The sequence below is a fragment of the Pelophylax lessonae genome (assembly GCF_965119305.1).
Source record: "Pelophylax lessonae genome assembly, chromosome: 4".
NCBI classification, from domain to species: Eukaryota; Metazoa; Chordata; class Amphibia; order Anura; family Ranidae; genus Pelophylax; species Pelophylax lessonae.
In genome coordinates, this window is record NC_138771.1 from 462,651,999 (window position 1) to 462,666,437 (window position 14,439).

At 45.7% G+C, this 14,439-nt stretch overlaps 1 protein-coding gene across 1 annotated transcript in view; it reads left to right on the forward strand.

The window, feature by feature from the left end:
* Nucleotides 1-14,439, forward strand: part of GALNT10 (polypeptide N-acetylgalactosaminyltransferase 10) — a 419,073-nt gene that overhangs the window by 247,117 nt on the left and 157,517 nt on the right. The gene's annotated exons all lie outside the window — the stretch shown is intronic.

Genomic DNA, 14,439 nt, shown 5'->3' on the forward strand with positions numbered 1-14,439 from the left:
ACCCCAGCAAAGCATGACCCAATTTGATCCAGCAAGGGATGAAGCAATCCTTCCTAATCCCCTGAAAGGCAATCAGAGAGGCAATCGGATATTCCCTGAATCAACTTTACCTATATATGTTAGTACCCAACTATATTATGTACATTTAGGAAAGAAGGCCTTTTTTAAAGCAATCTACTGGGCTGACCAGAACCAGCTCTGGAGGGAGTCTATTCCACATTTTCACAGCTCTTACTGTGAAGAAACCTTTCCGTATTTGGAAATGAAATCTCTTTTCCTCTAGAAATCTCTCTTCCTCTAAACCTAAAGAGTGCCCCTTTGTCCTCTGTGATGACCTTAAAGTGAATAACTCAACACCAAGTTCACTATATGGACCCCTTATGTATTTGAAAATGTTAATCATACCCCCCTTAATCTCCTCTTCTCAAGAGAGAATAAATTCAGTTCCTCTAATCGTAGCTGAGCTCCTCCATGCCTTTGGTTGCCCTCCTCTGCACTTTCTCCAGTTCCCCCGATATCCTTTTTGAGAACTGGTGCCTAAAACTGAACTGCATATTCCGGATGAGATCTTACTAATGATTTGTACTGGGGCAAAATGGTATCTCTCTCTCTGAAGTCCATACCTCTCAATGCAAGAAAGTGCTTTGCTTGCTTTTGAAACTGCAGCTTGGCATTGCATGCTATTATTAAGCTTATGATTTACCAGAACACCCAGATCCTTCTCCACCATTGATTCCCCCAGTTGTACTCCCCCCTAGTATGTATGATGCATGCATATTCTTAGCCCCCAAGTGCAAAACTTTACATTCATCAACATTAAACCTCATTTGCCACATAGTCGCCCATGGGTTCCAGGTTGGACACTCCTGGTAAAAAGTGTTGCTGTATAAAATAGCTCTTTTTCTCTTTCATTCATTGATGGACAAAGCCTCTGATCTTCTTAACCATTGGGTTATACTGCCCCCTACAGGAGTAGGACACTAGGCAGAAAAAAAGTCTGGCTGCGCCAATGGGCAGTCCCAGGGGGTATACTCCCTCTCTCTGCTATAGGTACTTTTTTTTTTCTGCCTAGTCAGGAGTAAGGACCTAGTTCCTTGCTGGGATCTTTGGTCATGGCAAATTTTTTCTTTTTAGATAGATTTTTTTCTCTTGGTTTTGTCCTGTGAGAGCTACATTCAACTGCCGCATTGGGCGACAGGCTGGATAATTTAGATCCAGTGGTCACCCCAGTCTGGCTAGCGAGCGCGCCCCCCCAGACCTCAGCTGCGTGCTAGGTGGGCCGCAACATAGCCCCACTAGAAGGGGGCTGTCCTGCGAGTTAAATGCCTCACAAGGTCGCATACGACCGAGCCTCAGCCTGAGTCACAGCGTTCCTCCTGGCAGACAGCCCCCCTCCATTTTTGGCGAGGGGTTCTGTCTGCAGTGGTGCCTGCCTGGTTCCTGGTATGGTGAGTAGCTGTCCCCCCTCTTCCCCTGGAGGGTTTTGGGGTGGACTTGGGCCCCTCTATCTTCCCCTGCCTCATCTGTCTCATCAGATCCAGAATCTGATTCGGCCGATGTGGGTCACCCTGCTGGGTCTGAGACCACGCGCCCTGAATCCACAGATAGTGAGGAGGATTCATCCACTTCTGCAATCGTGCACGAAAAGGCGCTGGTGAACGCACTGATTGTATCTGCGCTTGAGACTTAAAGTTGGAGGACACGACTGCGACGGAGGTGCAGGTACCCTTTGGCACTCCCAAGCCATCCAGAGCGGCAAAGGTGTTCCCTTTCCCCTCCCATTTTGACAGAATTGCCACTAAAGAGTGGGGATGACCAAAGCATCCCCTTGTGGTCCCTAAGCGAGTTGCTAGGCAATACCCCTATGAGGAGTCCCTTCTTAAGAAGTGGACTGTTTCACCGGTGGTGGACCCTCCGTTTTCTAGATTAAACAAGGCAGCCATGTTTCCGGTTGAAGAGTCCCCGGCTCTATAAGGACCCGGCTGACAGGAAGGCGGAGGCTGTGGCCCACAATATGTACACCCTGGCTGGTTCGGCACTGAAGCTGATATTTACCATTGCCCTGGTGTCACAGACTCTTACCAAATGGGCTAAGCTTTTGCGCCGTGATCTGGGAAGAGCGTAGCTCCCCCCTGCCTTTGCTCAGCTGGTGGACCAGCTGGTCCAGGGGCTGTGGTTTATCTGTGATGCCTCTTTGAATGCGGCTCCCTTAGTGGCTCGGCTCTCTGTTTCGGCAGTGGTCCTTCGGTGTGTCTTTTGGCTCAAATGCTGGTCTGCGGACCAGACTTCAAAAAAGGCCTGACTGATCTTCCCTTTCAAGGAGATCGCCTGTTTGGTGCTACCCTGGATGATATCATTAAAGGTCTCGCAGGGGAGAAGAGTACCTTTCATTCACTGGCTACTAAGGGCAAGGACCCCCGTCGTAGACATGGGCCCTCCTCGACTCATAAGAAGTTTTTTCATCCCTCAGGGTCGACTGACAAAGGATCCAAGTCCTTCGGGGCCTCCTCTGGAGGATCCAAGCAAACTTGGTCTGGCAAGTCAAGAGCCGGCTTCCCTGAACCATGGACAAGGCCCCTTCAGCATGAAGGTGCGCCCTCACTTGTATATGGGCTCGGGGGACATCTTTGCTGTTTCCCAGACCCGTGGACTTTCCTGGTACAAGACAAGTGGGTCCACGAGGTCATACGGTCCGGCTACAAGATCACTTTGTTCTTACCCTCCTGTAAGGTTCTTCCTTTCAATGTGCGACTGTCCCTGGTCCCCTCTGGGCTCTTTTTGGGCCGGTACAAGACCTTTTACTTCAAAGGGTGATAATCCCATTTCCGACTTTGGAACATTTTCAGGGGTTTTTTACTCAATCCTGTTTACAGTCCCCAATTCTGGACCTCAAGGCGCTGAACTGCTTTGTGCAGGTGCAGAAGTTAAGGATGGAGTCCATTCGCATGGTGGTGGCTTCCCTGCATCAGGGGGATTTCCTTGCCTCCATTGACATCAAGGACGCTTACCTTCAGGGAGCTTCTGATCAAATGGGATAAGAATCCACAGTCTCTGGACAATCTGATCCCGCTGTGCTGGGGAAGGAAAGAGTCCCTGATAATTGTGGCTTCATTCTCCGGCGTTTCGGCTTGTCAAATCCTTCCTTCCCTTGTATTGGACAGTGGTCACCAAGGATGCCAGCCTGTCCGGCTGGGGAGATGTCCTCGGCAAAAATTCTGCTCGGGGGATCTGGACACTGGAAGAATCCAGACTGCAGATCAATGTCTTGGAACTCTAAGCGAACAGACTGTGCCTGGAACATTGGACGGATCGTCTTAAGGGATGTCCAGTGCGCATTCAATCGAACAATGCCTTGGTCGTGGCTTATGTCAATCACCAGGGGAGCACAAGAGTTGTCCTGGTGGCATTCTAAGGTGGGGAGAATGGTTGGTTCATTCCAGCCCTCTCCGCTGTATACATTCCAGGGGTGGAAAACTGGCAGGCGGATGGTCCCTTCATCCGGGGGTGTTTCATCAGTTGTCTCTCCGGTGGGGGAATCCCCGAGGTGGATCTGTTGGCGTCTCGGCTCAACAGAAAGGTGCAAAAGGCTTTGTGGCTTGGTTATGGGATCCTCTGGCGGACACCACAGATGCGCTGGTGGCCCTGTGTCGTCGGTATCGTCTGATTTACGCCTTCCCTCCTCCCAAGCTTCTGCCAAGACTTCTAAGCAGGATCGAGGCAGAAGGGATTCCTGTCATCTTGGTGGCCCCGGACTGGCATTGCCGGGCTTGGTACGCCGATCTGGTTTGGCTGGTCGCCGACGTTCCTTGAAAGCTTCCTCTCAGGGAGGATCTGCTGTCCCAAGGACCAATCTTCCATCCTCTTTACAGTCGTTGGTTTTGACGGTTGGCTGTTGAATGCCAGGTGCTGATGGATAGAGGTTTTGTCTGAGTCTATGATTCCAACACTGTTAAAAGCTAGGAAATCTACTTCTAGGAAGATCTACCATCGTACGTGGAAGACGCACATTGCGTGGCGGCTGGGGTTCATCCTCGCTTTTGTTCGGTGGCTCGGATCTTGGCCTTCCTTCAACAGGGGATTGAACAGAGACTGGCCTTGAGTACTATCAAGGGTCAGGTGTCTGTTCTTCTTTGAAAGGGCCTTGGCTACATGCTCCCTGGTATGTACTTTGCTTCATGGAGTTAGTCACTTGACGCCTCCAGTGTGGTCTCTGTTGCTGCCTTACTACCTCAATTTGTTGCTCTCAGTCTTCCAGAAGCCTCCTTTTGAGAATCTTTGGGAGATTCCCCTGCTTAGGCTGTCCCAGAAGGTGGCCTTTTTGGTGGTTATCACCTCTGCGTGCAGGGTGTCAGAATTGGCGGGGTTAGCCTGTCGTTCATCCTACTTGGTTCACAGAGATAAGGTCGTTCTTTGCCTCTGTCCTTCATTCCTTCCTCATGTTGTCTCTTGATTTTCATTTGAATGAAGACATTGTGTTGCCTTCCCTGTGTCCCAGGCCAAAACATCCGAAAGATATTGCTTTGCATGTCATGGATGTGGTCCGGGCAATTCGGGTGTACCTGGCAGCTACGAAGTCTTTTAGGAAGTCAGACTCACTATGGGCTGTCGGCTCACAGATGGGTTGTCGGCTTCCTCTGTGACCATTTCCAGATGGATCAGACAGACGGTGGTTCAGGTCTATTCCATCAAGGGTCAGGTTCCTCCTTTCCCTGTCGAGGCACATTCTATTCGGGCGTTCAGTGACTCCTGGGCTTTCTGCCAACAGGTGTCAGTGACGCAGGTTTGCAAGGTGGCCACCTGGTGGTCGGTGCACACTTTCACCAAGTTCTATAAAGTGGATGTGTTGGCATCTGCGGATGCTTCCTTTGGCCGCAAAGTTTTTGCAGGCTGCTACTTAGAGGGCCTAGTCCTCTTTGAGGGTGTATTGTTTTTTTTCAGGTGAGCTCCAGTTGTTTTGGTTGAGCTCCTGTTTACCTGGTTGGCTATAGTTAGCCTTGGGAGTTTCTTTTTCGCTGTTCCCACCCCTCATGTTTACCATGCTTTGGGACATCCCAGTGGTTAAGAAGATCAGGAATTACCGTACATTACATTTCTCTGATGTTCATTGACAGACACAGCACCCACACTTCGGTGGAGTTGTAATTCTTCTGACACTGCTTGTAAAAAAAGTACCTCTAGCGCAGAGACTGCCCATAGGCATAGCCAGACTTTTTTCTGCCTAGTGTCCTACTCCTGTAGGGGGCAGTATAACCCAATGGTTAAGAAGATCAGGAGCTGTTTACATCAATGAACATCAGAGAAATAGATTTTCCGCTAAGTCAAAAATCCCATTTTCTGTACTTACAACCCTCCCCCCCCCCCCCCCCCATCTTCAGTGCTGCATGTATGATGGTGCTGCTGTAATATCACTGTTGGCCATTCACAAAACAAATTGCTGCACTTTCAGCAAAACAAAAAATTATGGGAAATCTCACTTTCTGTTGCATCTCCAGAAAAGAAAGTGAAGAGAAATCATCCCGACTCAGTGCAGAAAAAAAAGAAAACTCACAGGGGTGTTCATCCTTTTCTACGCTATTCAAAAGAAAAACTTTGTTAATCACACTGATCTGGTGTGCTTCTCCCGCAGTGTTGGCGGTTTTTGTGCAGGTGAGCTGCACTTTGCCATATCCCACGGTACAAAGTATGGAAATCGTACAGTACCTTGTCCCTCACTGGGCAATCCCAATTAGGGAGGGGGTTATCACTACATAATCCTTGCCTAGGAGAGGACTCGTATAGTGATGGGCTGCACTACTAAGAAAAAAAAAAGGGTTTTACTTTTACAAATATTAATGGACTATCTTCACTTGTCTAAGAGGGAAGGAGGAGGAAGCAAGATGTGAGGAAGTTAATTTTATTGGGAGAAGGACCACTTTTAAAGGGTAACTCCACTTTTGTGGAGAGAAATAAAGTAGCGTATGCAATTGCGACACAAGTCATAATGTAATTGAAATAATAAAAAAATTAAATAAAGATGACCTTTCCATTTACATCTGCATCTCTTTAATTTTCTGAAAATGCAATGCAATATGGCTAATAAACAAGAAAAAAGTTGGAGGAGCAAACCCTGAACTCAGGGTTCAGGGTTTGCTCCCCCAACTTTTTGCTTGTTTATTATGTATTCGGTCTGACCAGACTTCTGAGGTTGAGCACCTCACACACCTGTCTATCAGTGTCCACTATCAATTAGATATAGGAGGAGTCCCTTGTAGTGCATTAGCACATCTCTCCCAGCAAGGAGTGTTGTCTCCAAGGGTTAGAGAGGCTGGATTCATCCTTTTTTATGGATAGTGTAGGACCCACTTATAATGGGGTACTTTGACGTAGTGGTGGGCTTGAGCACGATATGGCCATAAGGTGGGACCAAATCCCCATTTTTATTTATGGATTGTCTTCATATTTGATAGTCATATCTTTTGCATGTGTGCGCTATTCTTTTTTAATATTAATGTAATATGGCTGCCTGGAGGTATTCTGTACACAGAATGTGTACAGAACGCCCCCTCCCCGAAACATAATTTGCTGCTTGTGTGATTGACTTACCAATTCTTCATTAAGATACAAGTCAGATTTCAGGGATCCCCTGCAACAAAAATTTAATTTTTGGTGACTTTAAATAGGAAATCATGGCTAAAGGGATGCAGGCCAAGCAGCTTTCCTTATTAAAGCCCTGCAAGTGAACAGCTGATTGCTAATTAAGAAACCACTCCCATTAAATACGCTTTCCACATGGGACACAAACACACAGGGATTTCTTCAGAATAACAAAAGGTAGGAATCTGCAACAAAGTTTGTTAAAATCCTTGTAATGTACATAGATCACCCAGAGGGGAATGCTTTTTTTTTTTTTTTTCAACAAAAGTGGAGTTACGCTTTACGGTTGGTTTCATGCACATGGCCTTACGGTGTGCTTGACAATGTGCAGAAACTACTTTCTGGGGACCTGCTGCCCATTGAGATGAATTATTGGATGCGGCTGTTCGTGGTATGCACGGTATCGTGTAAAGCACTTACACTTTAATAGATGTATGCTTCAGATGCAGATTGTGATCATGTTAGACTATTGTAAACTGGATTTAATACCATTGCCCTTTGTTAGTAATTTTAATTGGGGATTATAGGAAAGGCTATCTATGCTAAATATAGATTTCTAAATTGCGATGATCGTGAGACCAGGATTTCTGTCATGGTCTGGGGGGCCTTCTGCAGTCAGAGCCGAACACTGTAGCAGTGTGTAAGACACAATACCACAGCAGACTCCATGGTTACCACTGGGAGCAGAGACAGAAGGCGTCATGCATTTCAAATTGTACTTAGAATGAGGAGCTTGTTATGTGCAGCTGCACTGAACAGGTGAGGGCATTTATCATCCCTAGTTCTGCCCACTCAGAGCCTCATCTCTATGTAGACTTTCTAGAATGTTTTTGCAAGATTCCTGCCTGCCTGCCTTCGATCGGAGGGCTGCTGCAGAGTTTAGAAATTGACTACACTAAAGGATTCGGCAAAGGGAAATGCGCCAGTTTTGTGGTGTAAATATTGGTGGATTTTCTCTGTGCCAAAGAAGTAATGCACCAAGTCATACCAAAAGACAAGTAGGGGCAAGATGTGCCAAATTGTGTGACGGTTTCTATTAATGTCTGATAAACTGTAAAGGGACAGTTAGTGAAGGGTAGCAAGCATGTGGGGAAGACAGATGCCCTATACATAAAAAGGAAAACAATAAATAATAAAAGGTACTACACTGACTGGCGATAGGGATTGAGCCTCTGCCATATGGAGACTGGCTTCATCTGAGGTGGTGTTCTCTCCACCCCAAGCAGCTTGTTAAACAGTATCCTATTGAGGAAATCTTTTTGCGTAAATGGCCACTTTCTGTGGTAGATTCTGCAATTTCCTACCTTTAGTAAGACCCTCTCGGCTCCCGTGCAGGATAATCCAATGCTCAAAGATCCATTAGATAAAATGTTCGCGTTCCTCTTTAAAGCCATTTTCCCCAGGCCGATCTCGCTAAGCAGCGTGCCATTGTTTCCATGGCTCCCTGTCAGTTCATTGGGGTTTGGAAAAACAAGGTATGGCTTGTGCCCCCCGTTCAATCCTTATGGGTGCTTCTGCCTACAGTCAGTTTGAATGGTTACCTAAAGCCTTACAATGCCTGGGCTAATTCTCTCTGCCATACTTCCAATGTTGGTCAGCTGAAGTTCCATGTAGGAAGCACCTTAAGAGAACCTATCTTTTGAGGGAGAACGCTTGTTTGGTCCCTCCTTGGATAAGTACATGAAGGAGATCACAGGGGGTAAAAGTACTCTCCCCCTCTAGAATAATATGGCTTGCGTCTCTACCAGTAGGCCTTCCGCTCCAGATGCTTCCAGCACCAAGTCCAACTCTGGAACATTTTTTTTTTTGTAAGAGATGACCTCCCAAATCAGTCAAGTCAGTTGCCAAGCCCCCTTCCCAGTGACATGGCACACCGCAGGGTGGGGGGAGTCTGTCATTATTCCCCCCATTACTGGTCCCAACACATCTTGGATCTGTGGGTGCATAGTGGTGCTTCCCAGGACCACAAGCTGGAATTTAACCTTCCCCATGCTCCCAAACATATTCCATTCCCCACCTCGATAGGTGGATCTAACTTCTCTGGGAGTTGTTGTCCCAGTTCTGGCAGCAGAGCAATACCAAGGGTTTTGTTTGAACATCTTGATGGTCCCAAAGCCCAAACAATTCTGGACTTAAAGGTTCTCAGCTTTTACCTATGGATACAGAATAGAGCATGTGAGTCAGTTATTTCCTCACTTCTTCTAAGGGATTTTTGGCCCTCCATAGACCACCTGTACATCTCCATTTTTCTGCAACAACGACGATATCTGCGTTTTGCAGTAGGTGACCTGGACTACCATTTGTTGCCTTTTATTTTTGAGTTGTCTACAACCCCTTGAGTTTTTCTTGCTTCAGTGTTGGCTCTGCTTCGCTCTCTATTGGGTTCAAGTTGGGCAGTACCTGGACAATTTGCTACTCGAGGATCAATCTCTTCTGCCCCTGACACAGCAGAAGCCTAGCACATCCAAATGACAGCTGAAGATCTCCAGTTTGTCTGGAGCAATATGAAGACTGTCAGCATATGAATGTCCCAAGAGGGGTAGCATCAAAATGTCGGGGGGGGGGGGGTACTGATGAGTCACAGCACAATAACAAAAATTCAACATCTTGTCTCACACTGTCATCCACAAAAGGGTCCCACGGAACCTGACAGAAGTATGTGTTGTAGTATGTGACCTTGCCGGAGAGATTTCCCATCAATTGCTGTCATTGACCCATAGAAATCTGACAAAAGTCCCTTAGTTCAAAACGAAAAATAAAAATGTGTTGGCTTGGGTAGGGCTGTAAAAACCAATGCCATCTAAGGCCCCTTTCACACTTGTGTGACTTTTCCTGCGATTTGGGACTGCAAAGTTGCATGACAAGTCGTACTTCATGATTTGCAATAAGTACCGTTCATATCTGTATGACTTCAAGTCGCAAGGACCTGCACTACTTTGGGACGATTTTAATGCGCTTTGTGGTCCAAAGACATAGGCATTGCTTCAAGTCCAGTCAAAATTGCGGCAAAATCACGCAACTTTTAGATCGCATAAGTGTGAAAGGGGCCTAAATGAAACATTTCAGTTGCATTGGCTGGGAGCTTCATCCTCAGCAAATATGTGCTGTAGATTATGTCTATCAAGGCCATTAACTTGCGGGTCTTTGGGGACCCCAGATATCCCTGTTGTCTTCTGTCTCTGCCCTCTCCCTCAGGTCAGTAATAAAAGTGCCAATCTAGCCTGTATGCAAATAAATATGCCAGCGGGGACCGTTGAATTTAGGATTGTGAATCCAGCACTAATTAGATCTCTGACCACTGTTCTCCTGAGGCCTTGTCCATTGAGACTCCTAGGTCTTACGCTGACTGCCCTCTTTATATGGTTTTTATAATATTTTCTGTTTCTTTGCTTTAGTAAACAAACTTTTAATTTTAATTACTGCAGGCCACAGACAAGGAATTGTAGTTGTTGTCAAGTTATTTAAAATATAGTAGTTTCTTTAATGATGTTGAAGGTTTTCATGCATTTTCTCATACAACTTTATTAACATTTTACTTATTAACGTAATTAGTTCTGCAGTGTAGATTCGAAAGGCTGCTCTCTACCACTATTTAATTAATTGATGTAAACAGCTCTGGAGCTCTCTGGCGAGAAGTCTTGCTGCTCTAAGCCTTGAGCTTTCCTCTGAATAATTTTCATTTTCGTACACACGTACTAGATCTCATGTATTGACTGTGGAGGAGAGGACAGTTCTTACTGTCATTGTCTAACCTGCTCTAGAAAAAGGCTCGAAGGGAACAAACGAAATCAAATTATTGGCTGCTGCTGCATATGTGTGTTTATGCAGGGCTTTTTTTTCTCAGAGAATAGGTGCCGGAACTCGCCCTTTTCAAGTCACCCCTTGTCTCCGCCCCTACCCACCCCCGAGCACCGTTTCTTGGTTCCACCCATTACCCACCTCCGAAGACCACCCCTTTTAGATAATACAGTAACATTTGTGGTACTAACTAATTTGTATTGAGCTTGTTAATGATAACAAGAAAAGCAGTAGAAAAGATCCCCTGCAGCCAGCAACAATTGACCACTCACAATAAAACACCCCCCTCCCTAGCAGCAACAGCAGATCTCCTCGCAGCCAGCATTAGCAGACCCTCTGGAAGAATAGATCCCCCCCCCAGCAACAATGGACCACCTACAAGAAAACACCACCCCCTTCCTCAGCAACAATAGACCCCGGAAGCAACAATAGACCTCTTCCTCAACAGTAGACAATGACTGACCCCCCAGCAACATAAGACCCACCCTTAGCAACAATAGATCCACTGCCAGCAACAACAAATCTCCCCAGCAACAGACCCCCCTGCAATAATAGATTCCCTCCAGTGACAATAGATCCCCAGCAACCAGCATCAACAGACCCTGCAGCACACCTCCAGCACCCCTTGCCATTACATACATTCAGTCCTGGAGGTGCCGGAACTGCGTTCCCCCGCGTTCCCGCTGAAGAAAGCCCCGTGTTTATGTACATTATATATCCTCTCAACATAGACTAGACAAAGCTGTGTAATATAACCTCAAAGTTACTTTTTGATAAAGAGACATCTCTTTAGCTATCTGTTTAGGATAGGGGTGACGGGAAGATCTGCATTAATTACTTTACTCCTGGGTAGGGCAGCACCGTCCTCAAGCCCCAGGCTGTGTGGGTGGACCCCCTGCTTCATCATGCACATTACAATGTGAGGATGTGAGCTTGCAATGCAACCTTGGACTGAAGCTTCTTAGAGAGGGCACTGCAGAGGGACGCTCCCCTAGATTAACAATCATTTACCCCTTGCGTTGGGGGGGGGGGGGAGGTGCACTGACAGTTGTGTCTCATTCCCCAGAGTTCAACTTTAAACCTGCGTTCCAGTCAAACTGCTAAACACATACATGGAATACACAAAGGAGAGCTGTTGTACCTGCTAAAGGGTTCGTGTTTCTCTCCAGCCAGGCAGATGACACAACGTTTTTCTATTATAGTTAGACAGCAGATAGAATAAAGTACTGTAGTGGCCTCTCTTCAACCTAGCCTGCTAAATGGACAGTGAAAGAGTAGCAGGAGACTGTTGAGGCAATCCCTCTGCTTACTTTACTCTCACCACCTACTGTATCATCAAGTTCCTTGTCAGTATATTTGCATGTAGCACACCCTGTCCTGCCTATCCCACTCAGTCTATGTGCTTCTGTATGGGTGATTGCAAGAGGCTAATATATTAAAGTGTAGCTTCACTCTCTCAATTAACATTAAAGAGGAAGTAAACTCAGCAAAAAAAAATGAGAAAAAAAAACCCCTGTAAAGACAAAGGCATAATGAGCTAGTATGCATCGCATACTAGCTCATTATGAAGTACTTGCCTTAAAACGAAGCCCCCGCAGTGCCACCCGCTAAGCGACAGGATGGCCGACATGTTCGGCCGTCCTGCTTCCTGATTCGCGTCCTCCGGCCATCTGATTGGCCGGAGAAGCGATTACATCACTCCTGCGAATGCGCGAAGGAGCCGCCGTTCATGGCATAGGGCTCTGAAGGACCGGCACGGGTGGCCGTTCCTCTGCCCCAGTCAAGTCTTTTGCAGACTCCAACAGGTTTTCTTATAAGATTGCCCTGTATTTGGCTTTATCCATCTTACCATTAACTCTGACCAGCTTCCCTGTCCCTGCTGAAGAAAGGCATCCCCACAACATGATGCTGCCACCACCATGTTTCACGGTGGGTGATTGTGTGTTCAGGGTGATGTGCAGTGTTTGTTTTCTGCCACACAGCGTTTTAATTTTAGACCACAAAGTTTAATTTTGGTCTCATCTGACTGCAGCACCTTCTTCCACATGTTTGCTGTGACCCCCACATGGCTTCTTGTAAACTGCAAACAGGACTTCCTTTGGCCTTCTTTCAATAATGGCTTTCTTCTTCCCACTCTTCCATAAAGGCCATATTTGTGTTGTGCATGACTAATAGTTGTCCTGTGGCCAGATTCTCCCACCTGAGCTGTGGATTTCTGCAGCTCCTCCAGAGTTACCATGGGCTTTTTGGCTGCTTATCTGATTAATGCTCTCCTTGCCCGGCCTGTCAGTTTAGGTGGACGGCCATGTCTTTGAAGGGTTGGAGTTGTGCCGTACTCTTTCCATTTTTGGATGATGGATTAAACCCGTGCTCCAGGAGATTTTCAAAGCTTGGGATATTTTTTTATAACCTAACCCTGCTTTAAACTTCTCCACAACTTTTCCCTGACATGTCTGATGTGTTCCTTGGCCTTTGTGATGCTGTTTGTTCACGAAGGTTCTCTAACAAACCTATGAGGGCTTCACAGAAGAGCTGTATTTATACTGAGATTAAATTACGCACAGGTGAACTCAATTTACTAATTAGGTGACTTCTGAAGGCAATTGGTTCCACTAGATCTTACTTAGGGATATCAGAGTAAAGGGGGATGAATAGGAATGCACGCCGCTTTTCAGATAGTTATTTGTAAAAAAATTGAAAAACATTTATAATTTCTTTTCCACTTCACAATTATGTGCCACTTTGTGTTGGTCTATCACATAAAATCCCAATAAAATACATTTACGTTTTTGGTTGTAACATGACAAATTGTGGAAAATTTCAAGAGGTATGAATACTGTACATGAATCATTTGCCCTTTCTCGAGATGGCCATGTCCAGAAATGCTAGAGGAGTGTTTTTCAAAGTGATTTCTCTGCAAAATAAATCATGCAGACATGTATGGATGGGGGAGTTTGTTGTGAATGTTAAACATAAATTAAATTGTGTTTTGGTTTGTGGTGCTCAATTGCATGTAGTTTCTCTTAAAATTTGGGTGCTCTCACTAGTTGTAGTTAAACATACCTTTAATAATTTATAAATGAATACAGAGCTACATTAAGTTGTGTCTATTATATTTCCCTGGAGTTGAGCCTAAGTGCTGGTTCACACTAGTACGACTTGTTAGGCGACTTGTCAGCTTGACAAGTTGCGGACGGTCGCGGTCCATTGTGTAGTACAGGAACGGTGCACGCGACTTCACAGGTCGCCCCCAAAGTCATGCCGCTGCAGTGTGAACCGCCACTTAAAGTGATTGTAAACCCCCATTCATGAAATCTGACCTATGCACATATATTTGTAGTGTTTACTTATCTCTCTCCAAAGCTCTAAATGCCATGTCTTTCTGCTGCTTTGTTCCTCTGTGTTATCAGCATGATAACTTCTGACAAGCTCTCCAACACACGAGATAAAAGCAGCTGGAAATTTGTGTCGTGGAAGGAGCTTAAAGATAGATAAGCAGAGACCTGGTCTATTCAGACAGCAGCTCTGCAAGTTTCTTTGTGCCTCTGCCTATGTGGAGGGGGGGGGGTGTGCCTTTCCACCAATCAGCTGTCACAAAGTGTATGTCCTGACACCACACCCACTGCTGAATGAGGAGGATTTGTAACACGATGTGCATGTTCTAAAGAGTGTAGAAAGCAGAAGACAGCAGATATACATGTAAAACTTATGTTGGAGGGTTTGTTTTATCTCTGTGTATGATTTGAGGCTGTTCACTTTACTGGGTATATGTGAGGGTTTATATCCACTTTAATTAAATTTGAAAGTCATCATTTCCTATTTGTTTATTATGTTTTATGGTAATCAATGTGATTATAGGACCATGGTATGAGAAGTTTTGTGTTTGTATGTATTGCCCTGGTTGCCTTTTTCATAAAAAAAAAAAGAAAAAAAAAGGAAAATGGAAAGCAGTATTAAAGCCAAAACCAGAAATGTAATATATTGCAGTTTATGAATCATAAGATATGG